The following is a 27,482-nucleotide window of genomic DNA, read 5'->3' on the forward strand; positions in this document are numbered from 1 at the left end:
GAAATGGTAAGCCAGGTAGTTATTGTTTTAGACAAATGTGTAAAGAAAAATATACTTATCTTTTCTCAGAAATCCAAAGATGCTTACAGGCCTGGGACGTGTTATGTGCAGAACAACCTACATTTCAAAAGTACAAAATATGTTTAAGATTAATTAAATAAAATATGATTGGAAACAAATTGTTTTCGTGAAAAAATAGAGAAGGGAGCACACATTAGTTCAGAAAATAGTACGCTACATTTAGTGTTAAGACATGATTTTACACAGAAAATTTATAAAAACATTAGTTCGCAAAATAGTACGCTACTTTTACAGTTAAATCAAGACACATTAGTTCGCAAAATAGTATGCTACTTTTACAGTTAAATCAAGACACATTAGTTCGCAAAATAGTACGCTACTTTTACAGTTAAATCAAGACACATTAGTTTGCAAAATAGTACGCTACTTTTACAGTAAAATCAAGACACATTAGTTCGCAAAATAGTACGCTACTTTTACAGTTAAATCAAGACACATTAGTTCGCAAAATAGTACGCTACTTTTACAGTTAAATCAAGACACATTAGTTCGCAAAATAGTACGCTACTTTTACAGTTAAATCAAGACACATTAGTTCGCAAAATAGTACGCTACTTTTACAGTTAAATCAAGACACATTAGTTCGCAAAATAGTATGTACATTTTACAATTAAAACCACTCAAACATTATTTCGCTAAATAGTACGCTACATTTAGTGGTAAGACATGATTGTTCCCAGAAAATAAACAACATTACTTAGCGAAACATATGCTAAGACCAACACATCGAATTTGTAAAATCATGAAACCAAAAACACTTACCAAAAACAGACAAATATCCCAAAGTTCAAAAACGTCTCTGGGGCAATGCCAAACTAACTGTAAAACAAACAAACAAAAAAATTACAAACATTTGTAAACTATTAACTATTATTTTTTACGGTGGTTTTTTAAAATTCTTACTCAAAAATTCAAAAAAAAAATAGCCAAACAATAAACAAAAAAACCAACGGAAAAGAAAGAAGCTAGAAAAAAACCAAAATATCGCACCAAAAAAGTCCTCCTTCTACTCTATAAGCCTAAAAACCACTCCAACGCCAAACCTCCAACAATCAACATGCCACATCGACTCGAGTCACACCAAGCCATAAATAATCTTTATTTTCCAGCTGAAATTAAGGACGGACAATAGGAGCGCACAGTCAATGATGCGGCCGAATAATGCTGACGCATGTATAAAAACGTCACTGAAAACCCAAATCGGTCTGCTGTAGTGAGACCTGAAAGTCCAAAATGACTACAGAGCAGCAAAGCAGTGGCCAAGAGGCGCCAGGTAATTATTTCTCTTTTTTGGGCTAAAGGATTATGTTTAACAATAATTTTGGGAACATTTTACATTATAAATTTTAATCCCATTTTAAAAAAAGGTGTTGAGGATGCCATGGAAGAGGCTGCTGGGCCTAGTAGGCCAACTAGACCAAAAAAAAAAGGCAGCCACAATTCACAAGAAAGGAGATGGAGGTTTTGGTGCAAATGTGCAATGACAACCTGCCACAGGCAGCAAGGAATATGGGTGCAAGCCAGAATTGAAAAATGTGGGATGACATAGCCAGTGGTGTCAATAGGGTGGGTGATTTTGAACGTTCAACCAGGGAGATCAAACGCCGGTACGTAAAAACTACATTTTAGTAAAAAGTGTTTACAGGTCCAAATACTGCAGTAATAATGCCAACTTTTTACCCCACAGATGGAGCGACTTCAAATATCGTCTTAAGCAAAAACTGGCTGATAGGGCTAGGCATGCAGGGGGGACAGGTGGGGGTCCCACCCTGTTGTCACTGGAGCTCACAGATTTGGAGGAGATGGCCATGGGGTGTGTGCAGGATGAGGAGGTGTTTGGCGTGTCGAACATGGATACCGACATGCCAGACTCTGCGGCTCCTCATGTTGCCCCAGGTAAATGTTGTAATGTTAACAACTCAGAAATGTGTTTGGGACAATATCTAGATTATAATGTTACTCTTTTCTCTTTTTTCTCACAGAGACACAGGCGGATGAGTCTGCTCCAGAGGGGAGCTTTGGCCACAGAATTTCTGCTGGCTCTGCAGGGGAGGAAGCAGTAGATCCGGCTGGGGACCCTGTGGCAGACAGTCCAGGGCATTCCCCCTCACAGGCAGTGGGCCTCCTCACTGATCTCAATATTAAAACGGATCAGCAGACCGAGATTCTGCAGAGGCTGGACGCCAGTCTGCTACGGGTGGTGGACGCCCTGGAGCAAAGTGCTGCGGCCAACGTGACCATTGCTAAGGCCCTGGCGGAAAATACTGGGGCCAACGTGCGAATAGCAAATGCCCTGGAGCAGCTTGTTCGCCAGCACATGTTGGAGCCGGCCTCCCTTCCTGCCTGGAACATCAGGACCCTCCACCTATGGCACAACAACAGCCATCCCTCCAAATGTGCCTAGCCCTATGCCTAGTCCAGAGGCCACAACATCTGCCTCTGGCCAGGCCAGCAGAAGGACATCCCGGACCCGTTCAGGCTCCCTCCCTACCCCGGCCAAACGGGCCAAAAGGCGATGACAGCACTGGCTAAGTTTCCCACAATCTTTCTCTGTGTTTGCCCCATATTCCTTAATGCCCAAAACCTCCCTCTCCTTTCTTGTGAATTTTTTAATAATTTTGTTTGTTTGTGGATTTCAAATACCACTTATTTTGTTTGTGTGTTTCTAAAATCATTTGTTATTTGTTTTTACGTTATCAAGTTTTTATTATTTCCTACAAGATTTAAAAAAAAAAAACAACAAAAAATTAAATACTGTTGAAAATCTGTACTATTCTATTGTTAATTTATTCAAAAACTGGTTAAAAGGTAATCCCGCAAACAAAATTACAAACAATACAATGGAAAACTAAACATTATTTTTGATTAAAAAAACCAAGGGTTAAAAACAATTTATGAGTTTTAATTAACACTTAGCAAAAAACAAAAGGAGGATTGTTTTCTTGGCCTATAAAAAATGAAGAAAAAAAACAAACATGCGTACAATATTGTTGCCCTAAAAAAAGGAAAAATCAAATTTGGAAAAAACACGCAAATGTAAAATAAATTTGTAAGCTAATTGATTGTCTAACCCAGAAATTAGCAGCTGAGTAGTTCACCTGCGTACGATTTTTTGCTGCTAAAAAAAGGCTATTTGCTAAACACCTTACAAGCATTTTTGCAATTCAAAACTGATTGTTTTTGAGGCCTCAATTGATAAATCGGAATTCCATCGATGTGCCTCGGGAAGGACGAAGAGACCATCGTCATTGCGGTAGAGTATACCAGACCACAAGCTGAGCGAGCAGTTTTAATGGAAAGTGGATCAGACAGTGACGTAACACTTGTTCCGTTCACATTGGCCGTTCGCATCAGATAATTTATGTACGCCCAAAAAACGCCTCAACACGCCTGCGTTTTCCCATGTCACCGCCCCAAAACGGACAGTTCTGTCAGTCACATCTGAAATGTCACTTCCTGTTCGCTATTCGACGAACAACTGAAAAAATGATCGCAATCAGCCGTACGCACATGCGCACTGTTACACCGACGTATGCGTGGTTTTACAACATCGGATGATTACGAGCATACGGCCGCTTACGAGCGGCTCTGAATGAGGGCCTTAGGTCCTAATTCAGAGTCGCACGCTGCTGTGACCACTTTAGCATCTTTTGCCCTAGTCGTGTCCTTGACAACATGCTAATGCTAGTTCCAGCCCTTTCCTTGGTATACAGCCGTGCGTCTGACTGTGCAAGGGCTGAGAAGCCAACTTTAAGTAATACCACTTGGAAGCTGTAATACCACTTGGAAGGTCTTTAGACGCCACCATCGGTCGCACCATCGAAACTAGCACCAGCTCTATGGTATGACTAAGTGTCTTTGTACCAGTTCGATGACACGCCCGCGACACTCCTATTACACGCCCCTAAGACAGATCATCTACGTACATTTGAATAGCCACCTCCCAGGAAAGCCCAGCACGTCTCCAATACATTTCTGATACCTTGAGTCTCAGGGGTCTAGTTACTATGTGGAGAAAAGGGGAAAAAACTCTAAAGGCAGAGAAAATCCCTGTACATAGCGCTTCTCAGTATGTACTAAAGGGATTTTCTCTGCCTGCAGCCTGCCAGCGCTAAGTGCAGGCTACAATATCACACTGCACCTGGGGCACTTAGCGCTGCCATAGACACCTATGGCAGCGCTAAGTGTCCCAGGCATTACTAAGAGGAGATGTCACTTACCGTCTGCTGACTTCTCCAGCGCTGATATCGCCTCCTGTAGCTGCCGGTATCTGCTTCTCCTCACTGGAGAAGCAGGACTTGTGCTGTGTTACTTTGGCTCTTTGTTATTAAAGTTTGTTGAAAAAAAAAACCCTCCTCTCTGCTTCCTGCTGCACGGGACTCCGGAGACCTGGTGATGGTGAGTACACTGTAACTTTACTGTGCTGCTTATACCGCCGAGGGGGTGACTTATCGTTCACCCTCCTCGGCGGGTCTATTATTAGTAACAGCCAGGGGCGTATCTACCCATTGGCCAGGATGGCACTCGCCAGGGGGCCTGACCAAAGGGGGGGCACCGCCTGGCAGTGCCACCAGTAGCCAAGGGGTGGACAAGTCCCCCGGCCCCACAAGTGTAGGGCAGACCGCAGTGATAGCGGTCTGCCCTACACCGTTTATAAACACACATCCGCCAGCGGCGGCTGTGTGTTTGTAATAGCTGCCAGCTAAAGAGAGTCAGACAGACTAATTTGCTGCTGCGTCGTCCGTGGAGGGAGCAGGCTGGAGCTCACTAATGAGCTCCGTGTGCCGGCTCCCCCCGCAGCATGTGATGGGAGAGACGTCATACGTCATGACGTCTCTCCCATCCAGGAGAAGAGCGGCCTGGCACTACAGGGGAGGGGGGGTCACTGAAATAGGGGGTTGCCGCTACTGGGGGCACTTTATGGGGGGGGTGCCCGCTACTGGGGGGCACTGTATAGGAGTGGCCACTACTGGGGGCAATTTATGGGGGTGGCCACTACTGGGAGCACTGTATAGGGGTGGCCACTACTGTGGGCAATTTAGGGGGTGGGTGGCCACTACTGGAGCACTGTATAGGGGTGGCCAATACTGGGGGCAATTTAGGGGGGGACTACTACTGGGGGGCACTGTATGGGGGGACTGCTACTGGGGGCATTGTATAGGGGGGCTACTACTGGGGGCACTGTATAGGGGGGGCTACTACTGGGTCAATGCAGCATAGGGGGGATTACTACTGGGGGATTACTATTGTGGGCAATGCATAGGGGGGGCGCCAGTCCATTACATTGCCAGGGGTGCTTGGATCACTAGATACACCCCTGGTAATAGCTACGGTAGCCAGCTCCTGCTTCTCAACGTTAGCAGGAGGGCCCTTCTCACCGCGATAAATGGCATCTTAGTAAATAGACCTGTCAATCTCAATGTGCGCACACACCGTGTAACGCATGCGCTGTAACAGTTTTAAGGGGTTTTCACGCACAAGCAGCAGCAGAAAATTGCGCAACCCGATGATTATTGGCATTGCATGTGATTCAGAGAAAGGTCCTTATGATATAATATATGATTTATTATTATTGTTATTATTATTGTTATTATTATTTTAATAATGACTTATTCATTTTTTACTTTAAGAGCATATTTGGACTCTCTTTTTGGTATATTTTTCTATTCTATGTCTACATTGAGAATTGGGTATTAGAGAGCGCAGTATGATAGGACCATTTTGGATGGAGCACCATTTTCTCCTGCACTGTCTACTTCCACCTGTTGGGAGCTTCCTTTCCTTTCCATTTATTCTCGTTCCCTGTGGGATAAGTGATTTAGGGGTCTATTTACAAAGCAGTGTTAGGAGACGGAGTGAAAAGTGATAAGAAAGTGATAAGGTGCCAGCCAATCAGCTCCCAACTGTCATTTTTCAACCACAGCAGTTGAGAAGACAGTTGAGAGCTGATTGACTGGCACCTTATCACTTTCTTATCACTTTTCATTCTGTCTCCTAACACTGCTTAGTAAATAGACCCCTCTATGTTGTTTCGCTGGTGTTGTACAACAAAGTTTAGGAAATCAGCTCTATATAATTCAGAGCTAGGTAAACTGTGGCTTTCCTCCAGTTATGGAACTATAAACTCCCAGCAAGCCAACAGCAGGGTTACCATATACACTATGTAGACAAAAGTGATTGGACACTGGCCCTCATTCAGAGCCGCTCGCTATTTGCGGTCGTTCGTTCTAAAACAAGGGGTGGCTATTCAAATGAACCGTTCGCTCATTGCGGTCTGTTCACGCCTCTAAGTCTGAACGAGCGAGCAAAACTTGCGGTTATTTTGAAAAATACACCCCCTTGCCGCTCGCACCATACGTCATGTCCGCTATTTATTAGATTAATCGAGTACATCGAACAGCGTATGAACTGCTCGCTATTCTTGTGGTTGGTTTTTTCAACCGCTATTTTGCGAGCAGTTCTGAGTAAAAAAAACCAAGTGACGTGGTCAATGACGCTGCTTTATTAATTATGCACTCCCTTAAAACGCCCGTTTTGACCTTTAAGCACGCCTGCGTTCTGATTCCACTCCCCGTTTTCAAGCACCTTCCCCTGTTACCACCCACATACGCCTCCTTCTGTCACTCACAATAGCAGGCATTCGCTATATAGCGAACACACGATTTTCGGCCGCACTGACTGGTTTGCGCATGTGTATTACAATCCGTATGCATGCGCAGTTGTGCGAACATCGCTCAGTGCGAACGAGCGGCTGCTTACGAACGGCTCTGAATGAGGGCCACTGACAGCAAATAGATCAATGAGTTTTTATTGTCGTCAGTACTCTGTAGGTCCACCACGTGCAGTGATTACTGTAGACACCCTACTTGTCAAACTGTCCACAATTTCCTGGACAACAGCAGGTGGTACGTTTTGCCATTCCACTTTAAGGACCTCATTCAGACCCGATTGCTAGATGCGTTTGCTCGTTCGATGCGTATGCAAATTTGGGAAGGCAGGCGATTGCACGGCAAGGCATTAGCACGCTCACTATCTCTTGCCGTGCGAACGCATTCTGTATATGGACGCCCACTAGCCGGTCTTAAGACGCCCACTTAGGCACGTCATCTCCAGGTACAACCATTGGTACATCGGGTACCATCGGATGCGATCGCAGAGCTTGTGGTTGACCATACCTTACCACAAGCACTACGAGCACTTCAGTGTAAACTCCAGCCAGGTGACATGTACTATGTCGCTGCCTCTTAATTATGCATGGCTCTGAAACAGCGTTGAGATGCTCAGGCACGCCTGCGTTCGCACCTCCTCTCCCCCATTTTTAATGGCCAGTCCCTGTCACCACCTACAAATGTGACCAGCTAGTTTGTTGCCCCATACGCTATGTAGCATGCCACGCATGGCGTGCCACACACCACGCCATGAGTCGCGCCACACAAAAAGTTTCGTAATGTAGCGTAGCGTAGTGCTGGAAAAGTCATAACGTGTAATACAACTTTTTGTTCACCAGGTGTCACTTTTCCTAAACTACACAGCGCATGCGTCTGATTTCCAATACATGTTCTGTATCACCACCCGATGATTGGCTGACAGAAGTGGTGATTCGGTACTCTATACAGTACTGTAGTAAAGCGTTTTCCACATGGAATCAGGAATGTATAATAAAGCTGTAGAAGAATGTCTAATAAAGTTTGAAATCATTAAGCTCTGTATTACACGCTGACTGTGCGGTTGAAGTTGCACACTTGCGCCAATGTAAGTACTGTCGGCACTGTCCCAGACTTAGACATTGTAGTGATTTCATTACTTTAGGAACTACTGTAGTAATGGGATGAGGCATGTGGCCTAGGGGGCTAATGCCTAGTCTCACTGCTTCTCCCATCTTCTTGTCCCGCGGGTTTGAGACCTTGAAAATATATAATTTTTTTTAAAATCTTCACTTATTCAGTATTCAATTCATTATACACAACTTCCCACCACCTGGCATTTCTATGCTACTTTATGCCACTGTGTGCTCAAGAAAGGGGTGTATGGCGCTACAATACAGTACCCACGTAGCACAAAGCTATTCATACTACAGTATGGCATTTCAAGTCTATTTCTACTGCGCATGCAACACTATAGTGATTTCTCATGACTTTAGTAACTGGTAGTGGGCTCTGTTTGAGAGAGAGGTCTCTGTAATACGAACTGATTGTGCATTTAAAGTGCAAACTTGCTTGTATCGGCGCTGTGGTGGCTGTCAGCTCCGAGGGGTTACAATGGGATCTCTGGCGCATGCCCAGCAGAGAGGTTGCAATGGGATCTCTGGCGCAAGCCCAGTGGAGGGGTTGCACTGGGATCTCTGGTGCATGCCCATTGGAGGAGATGCAATGGGATCTGTGGCGCATGCCCAGTGGAGCTGCTCCGTAGCTGTGGCATAAGGAGGCTCATACAGTAGTAATGCGCATGCCCAGTATGTCGAGAGTCACACACAATGGAGCCACTCCATATGCCAGTTGAGCTACAAGGAGGCTCACAGTACACGTAGTTCGCAGATGTCACATCACATACACGACAGATGCAGTTCTTGCTAGGACAGGCTTGTGGCAAGGTGTTAGGTGAACCACCTTGCTTACACTTCCTGTCCCCGCTGTTCGAGACCTTAATAATTTTTTTATATTTATTTTTTAAATCTTCACTAGTTCAGTATTGTTATCCAACCCTTACTAAACTCAATACATTATATATACTAGATGTGCCCAGCTACTGTAGTTTGTTGCTCCATATGCCATGTAGTGCATTGCTAGTCGCACGCTATGCTGTGGCATATTGAATCTCATAGCACTGCGCATGCCCAGTTGTCTATATTACATACTGACTGTGCAGTTGACGTTGCACACTTGCGGTAATGTAAGTACTGTCGGCACTGTCCCAGACGTAGACATTGTAGTGAGAGTGCCAGAAATCCCATTGCAACCCCTCCACTGGGCATGCGCCAGAGATCCCATTTGTAACCCCTCGGAGCTGACAGCCACCACAGCACCGACGTGCTGACATTGACGCAAGTTTGCGCTTTAAATGCATAATCAGTTTGTAATACAGAGACCTACCAGTTACTGAAGTCATGAGAAATCACGATAGTGTCGTAGTCTGGTACAGCTCCGACATTGACGCAAGTTTGCGCTTTAAATGCACAATCAGTACGTACTGTAATATAGACATCCCACTTTCGCTGTGTTTGACACCCGACCTGCTGGGCATGCGCAGTGCTGTGATCTTCCATACACCATGACATAGCGCTACATGGCGTATGGCTTGGCTCCACAGGACATGCGCCAGAAATCCCATTGCAACCCCTCCACTGGGCATGCACCAGAAATCCCATTGCAACCCCACTGGGCATGCGCCAGAAATCCCAGTTGTAACCCCTCGGTGCTGACAGCCACTACAGCACTGACGTTGATGCAAGTTTGCGCTTGAAACATGCAATCAGTTTGTTATACAGAGACCTCTCTCTCAAACAGAGCCCACTATCAGTTACTGAAGTCATGAGAAATCACTATAGTGTCCTAGTCTGGGACAGTGCCGACATTGACGCAAGTTTGCACTTTAAACGCACAATCAGTTTGTAATACAAAGACCTCTCTCTCAAACAGAACCCACTACCAGTTACTGAAGTCATGAAATCACTAATAGTCTGGGACACTGCTGACAGTGGCGCAAGTGTGCAAATTCAACAGCACAGTCAATACAGTATGTACTGTAATACAGACATCCCACTTTTGTTGTGTTTGACTCCCAACCCACTGGGCATGTGCAGTGCTGTGCTCTTCCATACGCCATGGCATAGCACTACATGGCATATGGCTTGGCTCCACTGGGCATGCGCCAGCAATCCCATTGCAACCCCTCCACTGGGCATGTGCCACAAATCCCATTTCAACCCCTCCACTGGGCATGCGTCAGAGATCCCATTTGTAACCCCTCGGAGATGACAGCCACCACAGCACTGACGTGCTGACATTGACGCAAGTTTGCGCTTTAAATGCACAATCAGTTTGTAATACAGAGACCTCTCTCAAACAGAGCCTACTACCAGTTACTGAAGTCATGAGAAATCACTACAGTGTCCTAGTCTGGGACAGCGCCAACATTGACGCAAGTTTGCACTTTAAACACACAATCAGTATGTACTATAATATAGACATCCCACTTTTGCTGTGTTTGACTCCTGACCCACTGGGCATGTGCAGTGCTGTGATCTTCCATACGCCATGGCATAGCGCTAATTGGCATATGGCTTGGCTCCACTGGGCATGCGCCAGAAATCCCATTGCAACCCCTCCACTATGCACCAGAAATCCCATTTCAACCCCTGCACTAAGCTTGCACCAGAGATCCCTTTGTAACCCCTCCACTGGGCATGCGCCAGAGATCCCATTGTAACCCCTCGGAGCTGACAACCACCACAGCGCTGACATTTACGCAAGTTTGCACTTTAAATGCACAAGCACAATCAGTTTGTAATACATAGACCTCTCTCTCAAACAGAGGCCCTGATTCAGAGCCGGACGCTCTGACAGAGCGCTTGCTCTGAATCAGGGCCGTCCTTCCTCCTTTTTGGAGCGGCCTCCTGGCCGCTCGCATAGCTGTGGGTGACCACCCACAGCTATAGCGAGCGGCCAAAATGATGGTCACGATGGTCAAGACCATCGTGACCATCGGGCTTGCGATGAGACCCTGCGGTAGGATCTCGCTGCCGCAAGCCCTGGAGTGCTTTTTGCTCTATCAGAGCCAAAAGCACTCCCACTGACATCACTAGTGATCACTAGTGATGTCAGTGGGGCCGGCCCCAGACGTAGGCGTTCCCATGGGAACGCCTCCGTCTGGGCAGCCACGCCCCCGGCACGCCCACCAAAGGGGGCGTGCTGTCAATCACCATCGACAGCACGCCCCCTTTGGTGCGAGACCCATAACGACGGCTTGGCTGTCGTTATTTTGGTCTCGCGCATGCGCACGACGGAGCCACCTCCGTCGTGCACATGCGCACTTGGGCAACATCGACCCGCTTGCGAGCACTCAGTGCTCGCGAGCGGGTCTGAATCAGGCCCAGAGCCCACTATCAGTTACTGAAGTCATGAGAAATCACTATAGTGTCCTAGTCTGGGACAGCGCCGACATTGACACCGATTTTATGCAATCTACGCATGCATATAAGTCGCAATGTGCGTGCGCGAACCAGTCATTGCGATGGGAAAGTGCTCGCCCATAGCCCGCAGTCGGGCCGCTATTTTGAGTGACAGATACTTTTTAACAGCCCACTACTATAGTAGTTTCACTATAGTGTCCAGAGCCGATAGTGCCAAAAAAAAATATTCTTTTCCAGGGCTCGAACCCGGGACCAGCTTTGTTGCTAAAGCGATCACCTAACCACTAGCCCACAAGACAGCTATATTAAGAACCGCACATACAGTAGCGGGCTCATCCTTGTGCACTCCACCCACCCGCTGCTGTTTTTAATAATAAAAAAAATTGTCTTCCTTTCCAAATATTATACAGTACATTATATTGTACATATATATACACAGTACCCCACCATTAGAGAATAATTCATCCCATCTCAGTGAAAGCCGTGCGTGCATCTCATTAATCTACAGTATCGGTTATACCGTGATTACAACTCGGGCAACTTCACTACTGTACAGTATGTGTACTGATTTGTGTCCCGTTCCAAAAGCTTACTGTATGTATGTGATATTCAAATTATTGGTTGTGCGACCATGCAAATACTGTACAGAGCGTGAATGTGATATCCATCCAATTTAACAGTATGGCATTCAGTAAAAATTACAACAGTGGAGCACTAGCCACCCAGCGGTTAAGCGCTGTATTACATGCCGTAGCGCATCCTTCGTTGAAGAGTAAGCCACAAGTCAAGCCATCATGTAACATTCCATGGCGCGACACAGAGACCTGAATGGCGCGCCATGAACAACAAACTAGCTGGGCACATCTGTACAAACGGCTTCTCCTGTCACTTACTTTGCTGGGCTGTCTATACGCAGCAAGTGAACGCTTCCCGGTCTCTCGCAGTGGTTCACGCATGTGCACTGTGATGTATACGAATGTGCACAATGCGAACCATCGGCAGCTACGAGCGAACGCATCTTAGCGAGCGGGTCTGAATCAGGTCCTAAGTACAGTGACCAACTGTGACACTGACGAAAGACGAGTCGGCCTAGAATTCACCCGATGCTCCAATTCATCCCAGAGGTTCTCAGTGGGGTTAAGATCTGGACTCTGAGCTGGCCAGTCCATCCAGTTTACCAAATTTTCTGTATACCAGTCCTGCGTTGCTCTAGAAACACGAGTTCCAAATGGCTACTAATATGGCGGATTCGACTTGGTATAAAACCTCCCAGAGGCTTGATGCATCCCACCCCAAGTGTCACGCATATTAAGGGTCATCATGATACCTATTTGCATACATGCAACAGTGCTTTGATGTGAGTTACAATATGTAGATATAGTTGCCCCCCACACACACATACAGCAATCAACTCATACAGATCCCCCCCTCCCACATATCTCCTCCCTCTCTCAGATCTCCCACCTCACAAACCCCCACCCAGCTATCCCCATTCACTCAGATCACCCGCCTACAGAGCTGCACCCATACAGATCCCCCCTCACTATCATAGATCCCTGTCCTCACTATCATAGCTCTCACCTAGCCGCGGAGGTGATCACCTGCTGAGCCTCCAACACATTGAGAAATCAGTGCCTTCATACTGGGGGCGTGGTGTGGGCATGTCGGCAGGCGCGAGTGTCACTCCGCCCACACCACGCCCCCTGTCTGGAAGCCTTGATCTCCGAATATATTTAGGCTCAGCAGGTGATTCCACCCTCCCCTCTCCTCCTGCTTGGCATGCTCAGGCTGTCAGCTGTGACTCATTGAGCAGTGAGCACAGCCACAGACAGCAGTCTTCAGTTGTGATACAGCCGCCTATGCACGCCAGTATCAGTCTTTTTTTACTACGTTTGTGGAGGAGGCGGCCCAGGACACTAGGTGCCGATGCGGCCTGGGGTGCACATGGCACCCTGCCTCCCGGCCCAGCCCACCCCTCTATACATGGTATGCATTTTGCTTGTGCAGGGGTGTCCAATCACTTTTGTCTACGTAGTGTGTTTCCTAGGCCTGATCTAAAATGTAGCAATAATAATAGTTTGAAAGCATCAGGTTTTACAGTGGGAATAATATATTCACAATAATATCACTTTTTAAGGGGTATACTACTCAATTCAGAATACGTTAAGGGTATAACTTGAAGATTTGTTGTTGTTTTTGCAACAGAAGGTCAAACTAATATTTGGAAGTGATGACAGTATGATTTAGAGAAAGATTAACTAAAGGAGGGAATGTGGGGACAGAATCACAAATGACACATAAAGATATCAGTGTGCGGTTCTGAAATAAAATGAATATTTATCCTTTGCCAAATAGGCACATTAACCATTTTATCTGCTGCTAACAGAGGGGTAATGAATGCTGAGGTCTACGACAACACTGAAAAGCCTAGTGATAATTTAATAGTGACACACGATAAAGAGGACTTGAAATTAAGGTCATCGCACATTGTGAAATTTTGCTTCCTCTGCGAATGATATCTAAATTCCCTGCTCTCCACAGACTTGGCACGGGCACCGAGTGTGGTTGCAGAGAATTCACAGGAATGGTTTGAGAATCTCCGAGAACGTCCTGTACCAACTGCTCATGTTCCCAGAGCTGTTGGTATAAATGCAATAAAGACGACAACTCAGTAAGAAATAAAATAAATAATAATATAGCACAGCATGAACATAACTTCATCATCGTCAATCTCAAGATGCTAATGTAATACACAAGTCAACAGACAGGGGGCCTGATTCATTACCGTTCGCAACTGCGATTACGCACGCAATTGGCCGAACATTGTGTTCTGCGCATGCATATGCATCGCAGTGCGCGTGCGTAAAGACTCCACTGCGACCGGACTGCGATCGCAGTGACTACGCAGACCCATTGCAGAATAATTAACAGGAAGTGACGATTTGGGGGTGGTGTTGGGGGATGGTGTGCCAGGTGTGCCAGTGCGTTTGAACGCCATCACAGGGGCGTGCATAAAATTATCCATTGCGATGCCATACGCAGCTTGGTCTTTCATTGCATGCGATGAGGTTAGCAATTCCTGATGCAGCTCAGGCCTCGTGCAAGTGTGCGTGAGGCTCCGATTGTACTCGATGTTACCAATGGTTTCGCAGACTTGCAGAGTATTACGGATGTGTGTAAGATAAAGTGGACGTCCTTAAGTTTGGCTGCGTCTGCATATTTTCGCAGTGAGACTGCGTGTGTAATCGCAGTTGCAATGACAATAGCGATCCTTAATGAATCAGGGCCCATATGTTCAACCACTTCCCATCCATTCACATTATATATACATTTTTACTTTATTTTACAAATGTAAACTTCCTGTTAAAAATAATGGCTCTACACTGACGGCCTTGGTTCCAGTGCTCTGACCGTAGATCAAGTTCCTGGTCACAGGAGCAATGGGTCCCCAATGAAGCAATGCTTCCGCACTGGGGTTGCCATGGAATCTGAAGCAATCACCATGACATCACTGGAATGTCCTCCAAGAGTGGGTGGACATTATAGGGCAGTAGAGAAGTGACCTTTGTCTCTCCTGCCTCTCAGCAGCAACAGATCACTGCTAATAATGATGGAAGACTAGTTGACAAGCTACAGTAGCGCTAATCCTTACCCCTACCCCTAACTCTCCCTCTCCGTCACCTGAACCTAACCTCCCCCCAGTGCCTAAACCTAACCCTCCCCACACCCTAAACCTAACCCTCCCCCCTTAGTGCCTAACCCTCCCCCTAGTGCCTAACCTTAAACCTAACTACAGATACTTACCTTCAGGATGCTGGTGGTTGGGATACTGGAGCCGGGATCCCAATGCTGTTGGGATTCCGGGGATGTTATCTTGATCGTTGGCATCCCACATGACGAGATGCTGACTACCTCCCGCCAAGAACCACCGACGGTGTTGCAGCGGTCATGGGTGCCGAAAGTGGGCGTCTCAGGGATTGAATATTCAGGTGAAATGAGCATTTGCATATTATCGCAGATGTGACTCCGCAAACAGACACACCAGTGGAGGCAACAATGCCCACCTCTGAATGAGACCTAATATAAGTTACACCATTCCCACAAAAAAAATCTTCATCCGTCCAACAGTGGGGTCCCCAACTCTGAACATATTATTTAGCTACAAGGGCTCCAAAGCACTTTACAAAGTACATGATCAAATGAGCAAACAAGAAACCAGTGACTTACAGTATGAAACAAAGCAGGACAAGGACATGGTTTATACACATTGCTGTGTATGCGATCATAACACTCAACAAGCAACAGGTTGTGTGCAACCAAGTGTTAGGTGCCCTTGTGGGGAGTTAAGAGTAGATGATAATATGAGATAGGGAAGTAGAAGCACATGAGGGAAGAGGGCCCTGCTCATGAGAGCTTACATTCTAAAGGGGAGGGGCAGATAGACAGGGGTGACAAAGATGGGATAGACAGTGAGGAAGGTCTTGAGAGCCCATTTGAAGGTTTTACAGAGAGGTGGAGAGTCTGGTTGGGAGAGGGAGAGAGGTAGGAAGCAGCATGGGTAAAATCTTGGAGGCGGGAGTGGGAGGAACGATATTGATATATGTAGTAAACAAACTACAATACCCGGCGCTCAGGGATAAATATCTAAAATAATCCACCTGCTAGCTAGTAGCAATCTTTGATCTAGCTAAGACCAAATAATTGAAAAATCAACCTAAAAGCAACAACCTGTGTAGCTACTGCGCAAGGTGGATAGTAATGGTTGGTGTCAATACAAATGTTGTATGTGCTCTCTGTTCAAATGAATGGAAGACTGGATCAGTAAAATACTCTATTTAATAACAATTAATTGCACATAAATAATCACAATCCTATCGCTAAAACTCCAGATGATAATAAATATTATAGCGACAATTGCAACTAGATAAAAAACACTGTAGTTGAATATAAATAAAGAAAATGATAAAAGGAATGCTGGCGTCCCAGCTATTGATATAAAATGCAAGGATTCACTTGATCTCTTAGCAAACAATATAGGGTGCTCTAAGCGTGGCAACGCTAATATACATACGGTCCCATGGAGATGTTCACAATTATGTCAAAGTAGTATCCAAATAGATATATATCTCACGGGATACAGTGATGTAGATATGATGTACACATCATACCATTCAGTGCCTTCGATGTGTACATCATATCTACATCACTGCATCCCGTGAGATATATATCTATTTGGATACTACTTCGACATAATTGTGAACATCTCCATGGGACCGTATGTATATTAGCGTTGCCACGCTTAGAGCACCCTATATTGTTTGCTAAGAGATCAAGTGAATCCTTGCATTTTATATCAATAGCTGGGACGCCAGCATTCCTTTTATCATTTTCTTTATTTATATTCAACTACAGTGTTTTTTATCTAGTTGCAATTGTCGCTATAATATTTATTATCATCTGGAGTTTTAGCGATAGGATTGTGATTATTTATGTGCAATTAATTGTTATTAAATAGAGTATTTTACTGATCCAGTCTTCCATTCATTTGAACAGAGAGCACATACAACATTTGTATTGACACCAACCATTACTATCCACCTTGTGCAGTAGCTACACAGGTTGTTGCTTTTAGGGAGTGGGAGGAAGTAATCAGTTGGCAGCATAGGCATAGGCAAAACTAGAGATCTGGTAATGGGTGGTTCCAGTTTTAGCTCTGTGTCAGATATTGTGTTACAGAGAGTTAGAGAGGTAGGGAGCAGCACGGGCAAAATCTTGGAGGTGGGAGTGGGTGGAAGTAATCAGTTGGCAAGACAGGCGGGAAGCAATTGTTGGAGATGACCAGTGAGTGGATGAGGGTCTTACATATCTACACCTACTACCAAACTAAATCTATGGGGGCTGCTTTGTGGTCGGAAATGGAGGAACCGCTGCAGATATCGGAGATATATGCTGCGGTCCATCTATGGTACAGCAGAGGAATACTTAATATTTGGGGTTACCCCAGAACCCATGGGCTTATCAGTCTTTGCACATTTGGACACAAATTTCAAAAATGTCAGTAAAATGGTTCAATCACCCATCCCTTATGGGTGATTGAATTATTCAGATATAATTTAGGAGAGTCCTCCTGTTTCTGTTAGTAATGCATTAAAAAGATAAATACACCTTTGTCATTTTGGTCTTCAATGTGATAAATTACATGTATTTGTACATGAACCCAGAGTGTGCATTCTAGATAATGAGATTTTCTCTTTGTCTGGTTGTGCATAGAAATGTGTACCGAATAAGGCAACAAATATAAATTGTCGTGCACCCATGAACATTCCCACCTGAGCTGCTTTCAGTCCACTGGTGATGACAGCATCAACATAAATTGAAATATCAATGGGGTCATTCAGACCCACTCGCAAGCGCCAGTCCGCTTGCAAGTGGGTCGATGTTCCCCACTGCGCATGCGCAAGACTCGACGAGCGAAGGACTTTCCTTCGCTTGGAGTGTCTCATCAAAGGGAGCGTGCTGTCGATGGTGACTGACAGCACGCCCCCTTTGGTGGGCGTGCCGGGGGCGTGCCTGCCAGACGGAGGCGTTCCCAAGGTAACGCCTACCGTCTGAAGCCGGCCCCACTGACATCACTAGTGATGTCAGTGGGAGTGATTTTGGCTCTGATAGAGCCAAAATCACTCCTGGCCTTGCGGTTGAGAAACCCAACCGCAGGCTTTTACTCGCAGTTCCGATGGTCGCGATGGTCAAGACCATCGCGACCATCATTTTGCATGCTCGTATATGCTGTGGGTGGTGACCCACAGCTATACGAGCGTCCAGGAGGACGCTCCATATTAATGGAGGTGGGCCCTGATTCAGAGCGAGCGCTCTGGTCAGAGCGTCCGGCTCTGAATCAGGGCCAATGTCCACAAAACATATAACATTCATAAAGAATGTTGGAATGAACTATGAACACAACAAATAAAGGACATCGGGCCTGATCAGTAAGGATCGCAGATTCAATTGCGTACACAGTCAGCCGATTGTTACGCACTGCGCATGCGTCAAAGCCACAGTGCGCATACACTCCACTGAGATCGGGACTGCGACCCATTGCAAAGTGATTGACAGGAATTACCGTTGTGGGTGGTGATGGGCAAGTTGACGAAGAAACGCAGGCTTACCAGTACGTTTGAACGCTGTTACAGGTGCATGCATAATTAAGCCCATGCAACGGCATATGCAGCCTGAGCTCTAGATACCGACAGGAAGTTTAGCAGTTTGTGAGTGAGGTCAGCTCAGCTACAACTGTGCATATGGGTCCGATGTTACTCGACATTACCGATGTTTTCGCAGACTTGCAAAGGTATTGCGGATATAAGTAATAGGAAGTGGGCAACTTTATACAGTAGTGGGTGTCTTGGTATACTGCTGCGATCGCAATCATTTGCATAATTTTGCAGCGGCCGGGTGCATGCGTGTGCAATCTTGCGATCCTTGCTGAATCAGGTCCATGGATCATTTGCGGTGGTTCCCATTATAAGTTAACGTCACACGATTAAGCATATAGCTCCGATTGCTGTTGTCATCATTATCATATTTCATTTGTATGGAGCCATAAAACTCTGCAGCACTGAATAGTCAGCACATTAAAAGAGAACAAGTGCAGATGATACAAAGGGTCATGAGAGCTTATAGTCTGGAGAGGGCAATACTGAGACAATCGGAGCTAGAGGGACAGGAGTAGGGATGGGACTGGAGCTGATATAACATGTAGAAGTAATAGTATCTGGTGAAGGAAGCATAGACTATGGTGTAGAGATGGGTTTTGAGAAAGTGCTAGAAGGTGGGGAGAGTGTGGTTTGGTGGCAGGGCCGGTTCTAGACATTGTGGAGCTCGGGGCAAAAGTTCCCAGTTGCGCCCCCCCCCCAAAAAAAAACAAAAACAAACTCTTTTTAGATGGCGTTCCTCTGCGCGTGCTGAAAGCGCGAGCGCTTCCGGAAAGGGGGCGTGTCCTTGCGGAACACCCCCAATTCATCGCACTGTGAGGCGTGCCCAGCACTTACGAAGGTGATGGGCTTCCCCCAAGCTCTCCCCTCATGGCGATTAATTGCCATGTGCACTAATTCACCTTACACAGTATGTCTTACACAGTAATGCCCTTTATAACACATTATGCCACATGTAGTAATGCCCTGTATAACACAGTATGCCACACGCAGTAATGCCCTGTATAACATTATGCCACACGCAGTAATGCCCTTTATAACACATAATGCCACAAGCAGTAATGCCCTGTATAACACATTATGCCACACGCAGTAATGCCCTTTATAACACATTATGCCATACGCAGTAATGCCCTTTATAACACAATATGCCACACGCAGTAATGTCCTGCATAACATTATGCCACACGCAGTAATGCCCTTTATAACACATTATGCCACATGCAGTAATTCCCTGTATAACACATTATGCCACAAGCAGTAATGCCCTTTATAACACATTATGCCACAAGCAGTAATGCCCTGTATAACACATTATGCCGCACGCAGTAATAACCTGTATAACACATTATGCCACATGCAGTAATGTCCTGTATAACACATTATGCCACATGCAGTAATGCCCTTTATAAACACATTATGCCACACGCAGTAATGCCCTGTATAACACATTATGCCACACGCAGTAATGTCCTGTATAATACATTATCTCCAATTCACATTACGCCACACAGAAGTCCCTTATTCATGTTATGACACACAGTGGTTCCCCTTTTAGAGAATGCCCAAATGAGTGCCCCTTAAACACAAGGCCCATAGTAGTAGTGCCCCTAATACAATGCCCACAGTAGTAATGCCCCTTACACAATGACCCCAGTAGTGCCCCCCATTGCAGTGCCCTCATTAGTAGTGCCCGCAGTGGTAATGCCACCATTGGTAATGTCCCCTATAGTAGTGCCCCCCTTATAGATGTTCCTCTAGTAGTAATGCCCCCTGTTGTAATGCCCCCAGTAGTAATGTCCCCCTATAGTCGTGCCCCCAGTAGTAATGCCCCCTTTAGCCATGCCCCCAGTAGTAATGCCCCCCTTTAACCATGCCCCCAGTAGTAATGCCCCTCTATAGCCATGTCCCCAGTAGTTATGCCCCCCTATAGCCATGCCCCCAGTAGTAATGCCCCTTATAGCCATGCCCCCCTATAGCCATGCCCCCACTAGTAATGCACCTTATAGCCATGCCCCCAGTAGTAATACCCCTTATAGCCATGCCCCCAGTAGTAATGCCCCTTATAGCCATGCCCACAGTAGTAATGCCCCCAGTAATAGTGCTCCCCTGTAGCCATGCCTCCTGTAGCCATGCCCCTTATATGCCCCCCTATAGCTATGCCCCCAGTAGTAATGCCCTTTATAGCCATGCCCCCAGTAGTAATGCCCCTTATAGCCATGCCCCCAGTAGTAATGCTCCCCTGTAGCCATGCCCCTTATATGCCCCCCTATAGCCATGCCCCCAGTAGTAATGCCCCTTATAGCCATGCCCCCCTATAGCCATGCCCCTAGTAGTAATGCTCCTTATAGCCATGCCCCCCTAGAGCCATGCCCCCAGTAGTAATGCCCCTTACAGTCATGCCCCCAGTAGTAATGCCCCCTATAGCCATGCCCCCCTATAGCCATGCCCCCAGTGCTGGTGCTTCTGAAAAAAAAAAAAAAATTAAAATATAAACACAATACTTACCTTAAGCCCCGCTCCTGCCTCCGCTGCTGTCCGGTCCTACCGCGGCTCTGCCACACATCTATGGGAGAGACGTCATTACGTCATGCCGTTCCCCCCATAGTGCTCTCTGCGGGAGCAGGAGCTCAGGTGTGAGCGCCGGCTCCTCGCATCTATGGGAGAGACGTCATGACGTCCCTCCCACAGTGCTCTCTGCCGGAAGCCGGAGCTCTGAAGTGAGCTCTGGCTTTCGGCTGCCGCTGGGAGGGAGCCGGGTGCCTGCTGATAACAAATATCAGTGGGCACCCGGCAAATGCAGCCTGCCTGCGGTGGCGGCTAGCGGGGGGGAAAAGCGGCCCTGGGGGGTTTTTTTGGGTTTTTTTAGAGATTTTTTTTAACCTCTCCAGGGGACTCAGTGGTGCCCTCTAGGGGCTTGTGCCCCGGGCGATGGCCCTGTTAGCCCGCCTCTAGAACCGCCACTGTTTGGTGGGGTAGGGAGAAATCATCGAGGTGGGAGTGGGAGTTGGTTACCAGGAAGAACGAGAGACATTGGACAGGTGCAGATCACAGGGGGTGAGAGGGAATGTATGTTGTGATGATGCCAGAGATGTAAGGACTGGAGGAACTGGTAAGGGATTGGAAGGTGATGGTGAGAAGGCTGACTTGAATTAAAGAAGGAATAAGGAGCCATGATGAAAATTTATAGTTTATGTAGAGCAGCAGGTAATGAAGATCAGTCTCACTGTGGTACTTATGACAGATTATACAGAATGTAGATGGGTGAGGGGAAGGACAGTTAGTAGGAGGTTGCAGCAGTCAAACTGAGGAAATAGATAAGGTTTCTGGCCTTTACTCAGAGGTACACACAGTGTCTGTGCCGCACACAAGCAGACAGTGTTTTTCAGTGTGCGCATGAATCCGAGGCGCACTGCGCTTGTGTACCAATGGTTAATGCTGGGAGCCAAAGAACGAATTTGGACACAGAGAGAGAGGCAATTTTGGTGGCCATTTCTGTGTGGTAATGGGGGGGAGGGCATCCAGACTTGGACTTGTTGAGGTCAAAGCCTGCACAGCGGCTTTGCAGTTAGGTGGGTGCCTCTGTACGAATACAATCGGTAGTGGCATTAGCATAAAAGTGCATTTGTGCTGCGGCAAAAGACGCAGGAGGAGGTAACAAGACAATGGAAGGGACTGGTGTGGAATAAAGCTATAGACAGGGTCGAGAATAACAGCAAGGCAGCAAGTTTAGGGAATAGAGATGATAGTGATGTCGTCAACTGTGTGGGAGATTGAAGAAGGGATAGCAACACTAGGAAAGAATAAGATAAGGAGCTACATTATAATAATGATAATAAGGTACTGCTGAAACATCCTGATGAGGATGGCAGAGAAGCATTTACATGGCATTGGAGAGAAGAGTGGGATGGGCAGAGAAGGCAGTTGATAGTAGCAAAGATTATATGGGGTTAGTCAACTAGGCGTATCTGATGGATCTAAAATAGGTTTTCTTGATGAGAGAGGTTGGTGTAGAGAGACATGATTTATTCCAACCAGTTAGCGGATCTGACCAGAGTGCCACTGGAGTCCCTGCATGGGTCTCCGCTGGGTTGCCTGCTTCAAGCTAATGTTATATATATCTACATTAAACCTCACCTACATGCTTTTGACCAAGCCTTGGGAAGAACATTTGTATGTGCACCGTAGTCAGTAATATGCCATAAATAAGTGTCCCAATACCTAATATGCCAGATAGCTGTGTTTCTAATTCATAATTATGCCCCAATATATAATTATGCTACACATCAGTGTCCTGATACATAATATGCCACACATCACTGCCAAGTACATATTTATACAACATATTAGTGTCCTCAATACATAATTATGCCACATCAGTGTCCCAATACATAATTATTCCACACATCAGTGCACCTAATACATATTATGCCACACAGCAGTATCTCCTATACATTAATTATACCATAACCCATGTAGATACATCCCAACAGATTCATGCTGGCCATGGAGCCGAGATTCCGAAATGATCATGGTGGAAAACTGAGATCTTCAAGGGAAGCCTGGTATTCAAGCCCAACTCCCCAGTCTCTCAGTACAGGAGACTTCACAGCACAACCATCCTCCACTGCAGACAACTCTTGTCCGGAGCTCAGCATGCATAGCACTATGAAAGGAGGCATGGCATATTCTTCCATCTGCCAATGGGCAAAGAGCAATGCCATGCTAATACACCCTAGCGTGAAAACTACACATCCTGTTTGTAAATGTATTAAACGCTGTTGTATAATGAAACCACCTAATATGCCTACTTAACCTCCACCCAAATATGCTGGCGCTATATAAGTAACTGATAATAAATATAATAAAATAAATTTACAACCACCATTTACCAACAGCAACCCATCCTCCCAGTACACATTAACCATTAACTTCCCAATGAATCAATTAACTACCCCAATAACTTATTGCATCAAGACCCCATCAATTAATCTCCTCCCATCATCCATTAACCCATTCATCTTCATTTCATTATCATTTCACCCTGCCAGCACCCATTAATATCTTCCCACACAGCACCCATCAACTTATTCACCTGCAACACCCATTAACAGCACCTACTGCATTAACTTCCCCCACCATATACTGATTAACCCATTCATTCGTCACTTCACCCCAGCACCCATTGACACATTCATTCACCCTGTCAGCGCTGATTACCCCGCCCCCCCACCACACACACACGCACACTCATACACATCTATACTCACCAACAAGAAGCCATTCAGCAGCAGCTTAATCAGTCAGTATGTGTGATCTGGAGGGGCGGTGCTTCTTATGTGATTGACAATCTGGGACTCCAAGGGCATGTGTCAAAACACTGACAGCTCAGACAGTGTAGTGCAATTTTGGAGATTTGGTGTATTATCATGACTGCAGCCGCAGCTTTCATTTACCATAGTACGGATGTCAGAGACATCCATAGTTTTGTGCTCCCCCCGCAGCCTAAACCTAACCCTCCTCCAACAACCTAAACCTAATCCTCCCCCCACAGCCTAAACCTAACCCTCCCCCCACAGCCTAAACCTACTTCCACCCAGCATCCTAAACCTAACCCTCCTCCCACAGCCTAAACCTAACCCTCCTCCCACAGCCTAAACCTAACCCTCATCCCACAGCCTAAACCTAACCCTCCCCCACAGCCTAAACCTAACCCTCCTCCCACAGCCTAAACTTAACCCTCCCCCCTGCAGCCTAAACCTAACCCTCCCCCCGAAGCCTAAACCTAAACCTCCCCCCACAGTCTAAACCTAACCCTCCCTCTACAGCCTAAACCTAACCCTCCCCCCACAGCCTAACCCTCCTCCCACAGCCTAAACCTAACCCTCCTCCCACAGCCTAAACCTAACCCTCCTCCCACAGCCTAAACCTAACCCTCCTCCCACAGCCTAAACCTAGCCCTCCCCCCCTCAGTCTATACCTAACCCTCCCCCCACAGCCTAAACCTAACCCCCCCCCCTCAGTCTATACCTAACCCTCCCCCCACAGCCTAAACTTAACCCTCCCCCCTCAGTCTACACCTAACTATCCCCCAACAACCTAACCCTCCCCCCACAGCCTAAACCTAACCCTCCCCCCCTCAGTCTACACCTAACCCTCCTCCAACAGCCTAAACCTAACCCTCTCCCCACAGCCTAAACCTAACCCTCCCCCTACAGCCTAACCCTCCCCCTACAGCCTAAACCTAACCCTCCCCCCACAGCCCAAACTTAACCCTCCCCCCTCAGTCTACACCTAACTATCCCCCAACAACCTAACCCTCCCCCCACAGCCTATACCTAACCCTCCCCCCCTCAGTCTACACCTAACCCTCCTCCCACAGCCTAAACCTAACCCTCTCCCCCTCAGTCTACACCTAACCCTCCCCCTACAGCCTAAACCTAACCCTCCCCCCACAGCCTAACCCTAACCCTCCCCCCACAGCCTAAACCTAACCCTCCCCCCCTCAGCCTACACCTAACCCTCCCGACACAGCCTAAACCTAACCCTCTCCCCCTCAGTCTACACCTAACCCTCCCCCTACAGCCTAAATCTAACCCTCCCCCCAAAGCCTAAACCTAACCCTCCCCCCCTCAGTCTACCCCTAACCCTCCTCCCACAGCCTAAACCTAATCCTCCACCCAACAGCCTAAACCTAACCCTCCCCCCACAGCCTAACCCTAACCCTCCCCCCACAGCCTAAACCTAACCCTCCCCCCCTCAGCCTACACCTAACCCTCCCCCCACAGCCTAAACCTAACCCTCCCCCCCTCAGCCTACACCTAACCCTCCCCCCACAGCCTAAACCTAACCCTCCCCCCACAGCCTAAACCTAGCCCTCTCCCTAGTGCCTAACACTATCACCTCACCCTCCTGCTAACCCCAATACTTATCATCGAGGTGTCAGTGGTAGGATGCTGGCACTGGGATTCTGAGCGCCGACATCCCGACCGCCGGGATCATAACTACCTCCAGCCTTATAGACTGAATTTGGGAACCTCTGCTCTGTGTACTGAATAAGGAAGCAGATAACATTGATAATTCTCTAATGTGATAAATACCATTTTATTAATAACCATATGGTGTGAGACGGCCGATGCGACTGAGTCGCCCCGAGACGAGGAACATGCCGTATTTTTCTCGATATTTTGCATCTTATTTGGATCGTAGATGCAGCAAAACACCACTTACAGTGTACTTCAGACGTCGGGCTATGACTTTAACCGCAAAGGAATTGGTTTTAAACACGTACAACGTTGCAAATAAAGCGCAACAGAACATGGCGTGAGAAAAAGCAGCTGCATCGAAGCCATTTTTTTCTCAGATTCAGACGTAGTCGTACACAGATGTACAAATGTCACACATTAAATTGGTCAGTGCAATCTACATACTCACCTAGTCTTCCACTCCAGGAGAGGGGATGCAAAAAGTAGGCAAGAATGAATCTAGCAATGTAGCTTTGTAACTCACAGCAGGGCCGAATTAAGACTTGTGGAGGCCCCGGGGCAACTGAGTTGTGGGGGCCCCATTAATAAAATTGCCATGGGGATTAAGGGAAGGGAGAGAGGGAGGAAGAGAGAGGGAGAGAGAAAGAGAAGGAGGGACAGGGAGATAGAAAGAGAGGGACTGAGTGAGATATATAGGGGTCTATTTTACGTCACTTAATTTTTTCAAATGCAGAGAAAAATACACATTTTCACCTGCAATTGTAGAAATTAAGTTATCGGGCCATTCATCTAGAAGGTAAAACAGGAGATATCACAGATATCTCCTACTTACCTTCCTCTTGTGTTGTGAAGAGGACTCTTTCCGGCTCCTTCCGCTGGACATTGGGGCTCCAGTGCACATGCGTGACCCGTAGGTCACGCATGCGCACTTGTCTCAAGTTAAAAGAGTCACTGGTCTGAAAGCACAGTGAAACACTTTGGGAAGACAGCTGATTTTCGGATGATGAATTACTCCGGCGCTCGCGTAGAGTTAGAATGTTAATTATCGGGGTCCATTCGTACCCTGATAATTAACATCATGAATAGACCCCTAAGAGAGGGATAGAGAGGGAAAGGGGGGAGGGAGGAAGGAAGGGACAGGGAGAGAGAAGGGGAGAATAGGAGAGAGATCGAGAGAGACAGAGTGAGATAAAGGAAGAGAGAGGAAGGTTGACAGGCTTAAGGGACAGAGAGAGCAGTGGAGGGAGTGAGGGAGAGAGATTGAGAGGGACTAAAGGAGTGTGTGCACAGCTCTCAGTAGCACACACTCACCTGTTGTAGTACCAGTCCACTACCAGCTTTTCTAAAAGGGGCGGGTACTTCGTGGAATTAGGCCCTGCCCCCTTCTCACCCGCGAATCGCTGCATTAGTTCATCAAAGGGGGCGGGGCTTTTACAGTCAGCCACGGTCATCAAGGTGCTGCTGCACTGACTGTGACTGCTGCTGTGCTGTGTGATGCTGCCGGGAGGCGCCGGGACTCGGGAGCTAACCAGTGAGTTTTTAGAGTGGCCAGGTTCCAGCCACTGTTTGCAGCACTGTGGGGGCCACCAAAGTGTGGGGGCCCCTGGACGTCCGCCCTGTCCGCCCCGCCCATAATCCGGCCCTGACTCACAGTTGTTTTATTTATGCGAATAAGATGCACATTTTGAGCGAGAAAGATGCCCAGGACATGGCGTGCCGAAAGTGGCTATTTCTTTCTACTTGAGCAACAGTGTATGAGGATACATCTGTACGTGTCTATTGCTTTGAAAGAATGGTGTCTTTCCTCCTGCCCTCTCCTTAGCACGATCCATTACATATGTGCTCCTTATTTTTTATCTCCAAGCAGTAAATGTAATGATTATTTAATTATCACAATAATAATAAAATAATAAAATTAATAATTATAATAATAATAAACTGTGAAGTTCAAAGAGACAATATATCCTTCTTATAGATTGAAAACTTTGTGATTATGTCCATCCACTGATGTAAATATTAACTTTCCAGATAAAACATAGATTTTATTTAAAAGCACGCATCCATATATGTGTATTT

Source organism: Taudactylus pleione, unplaced genomic scaffold (assembly GCF_031769625.1).
Source record: "Taudactylus pleione unplaced genomic scaffold, aTauple2 ptg000316l, whole genome shotgun sequence".
Classification (NCBI taxonomy): domain Eukaryota; kingdom Metazoa; phylum Chordata; class Amphibia; order Anura; family Myobatrachidae; genus Taudactylus; species Taudactylus pleione.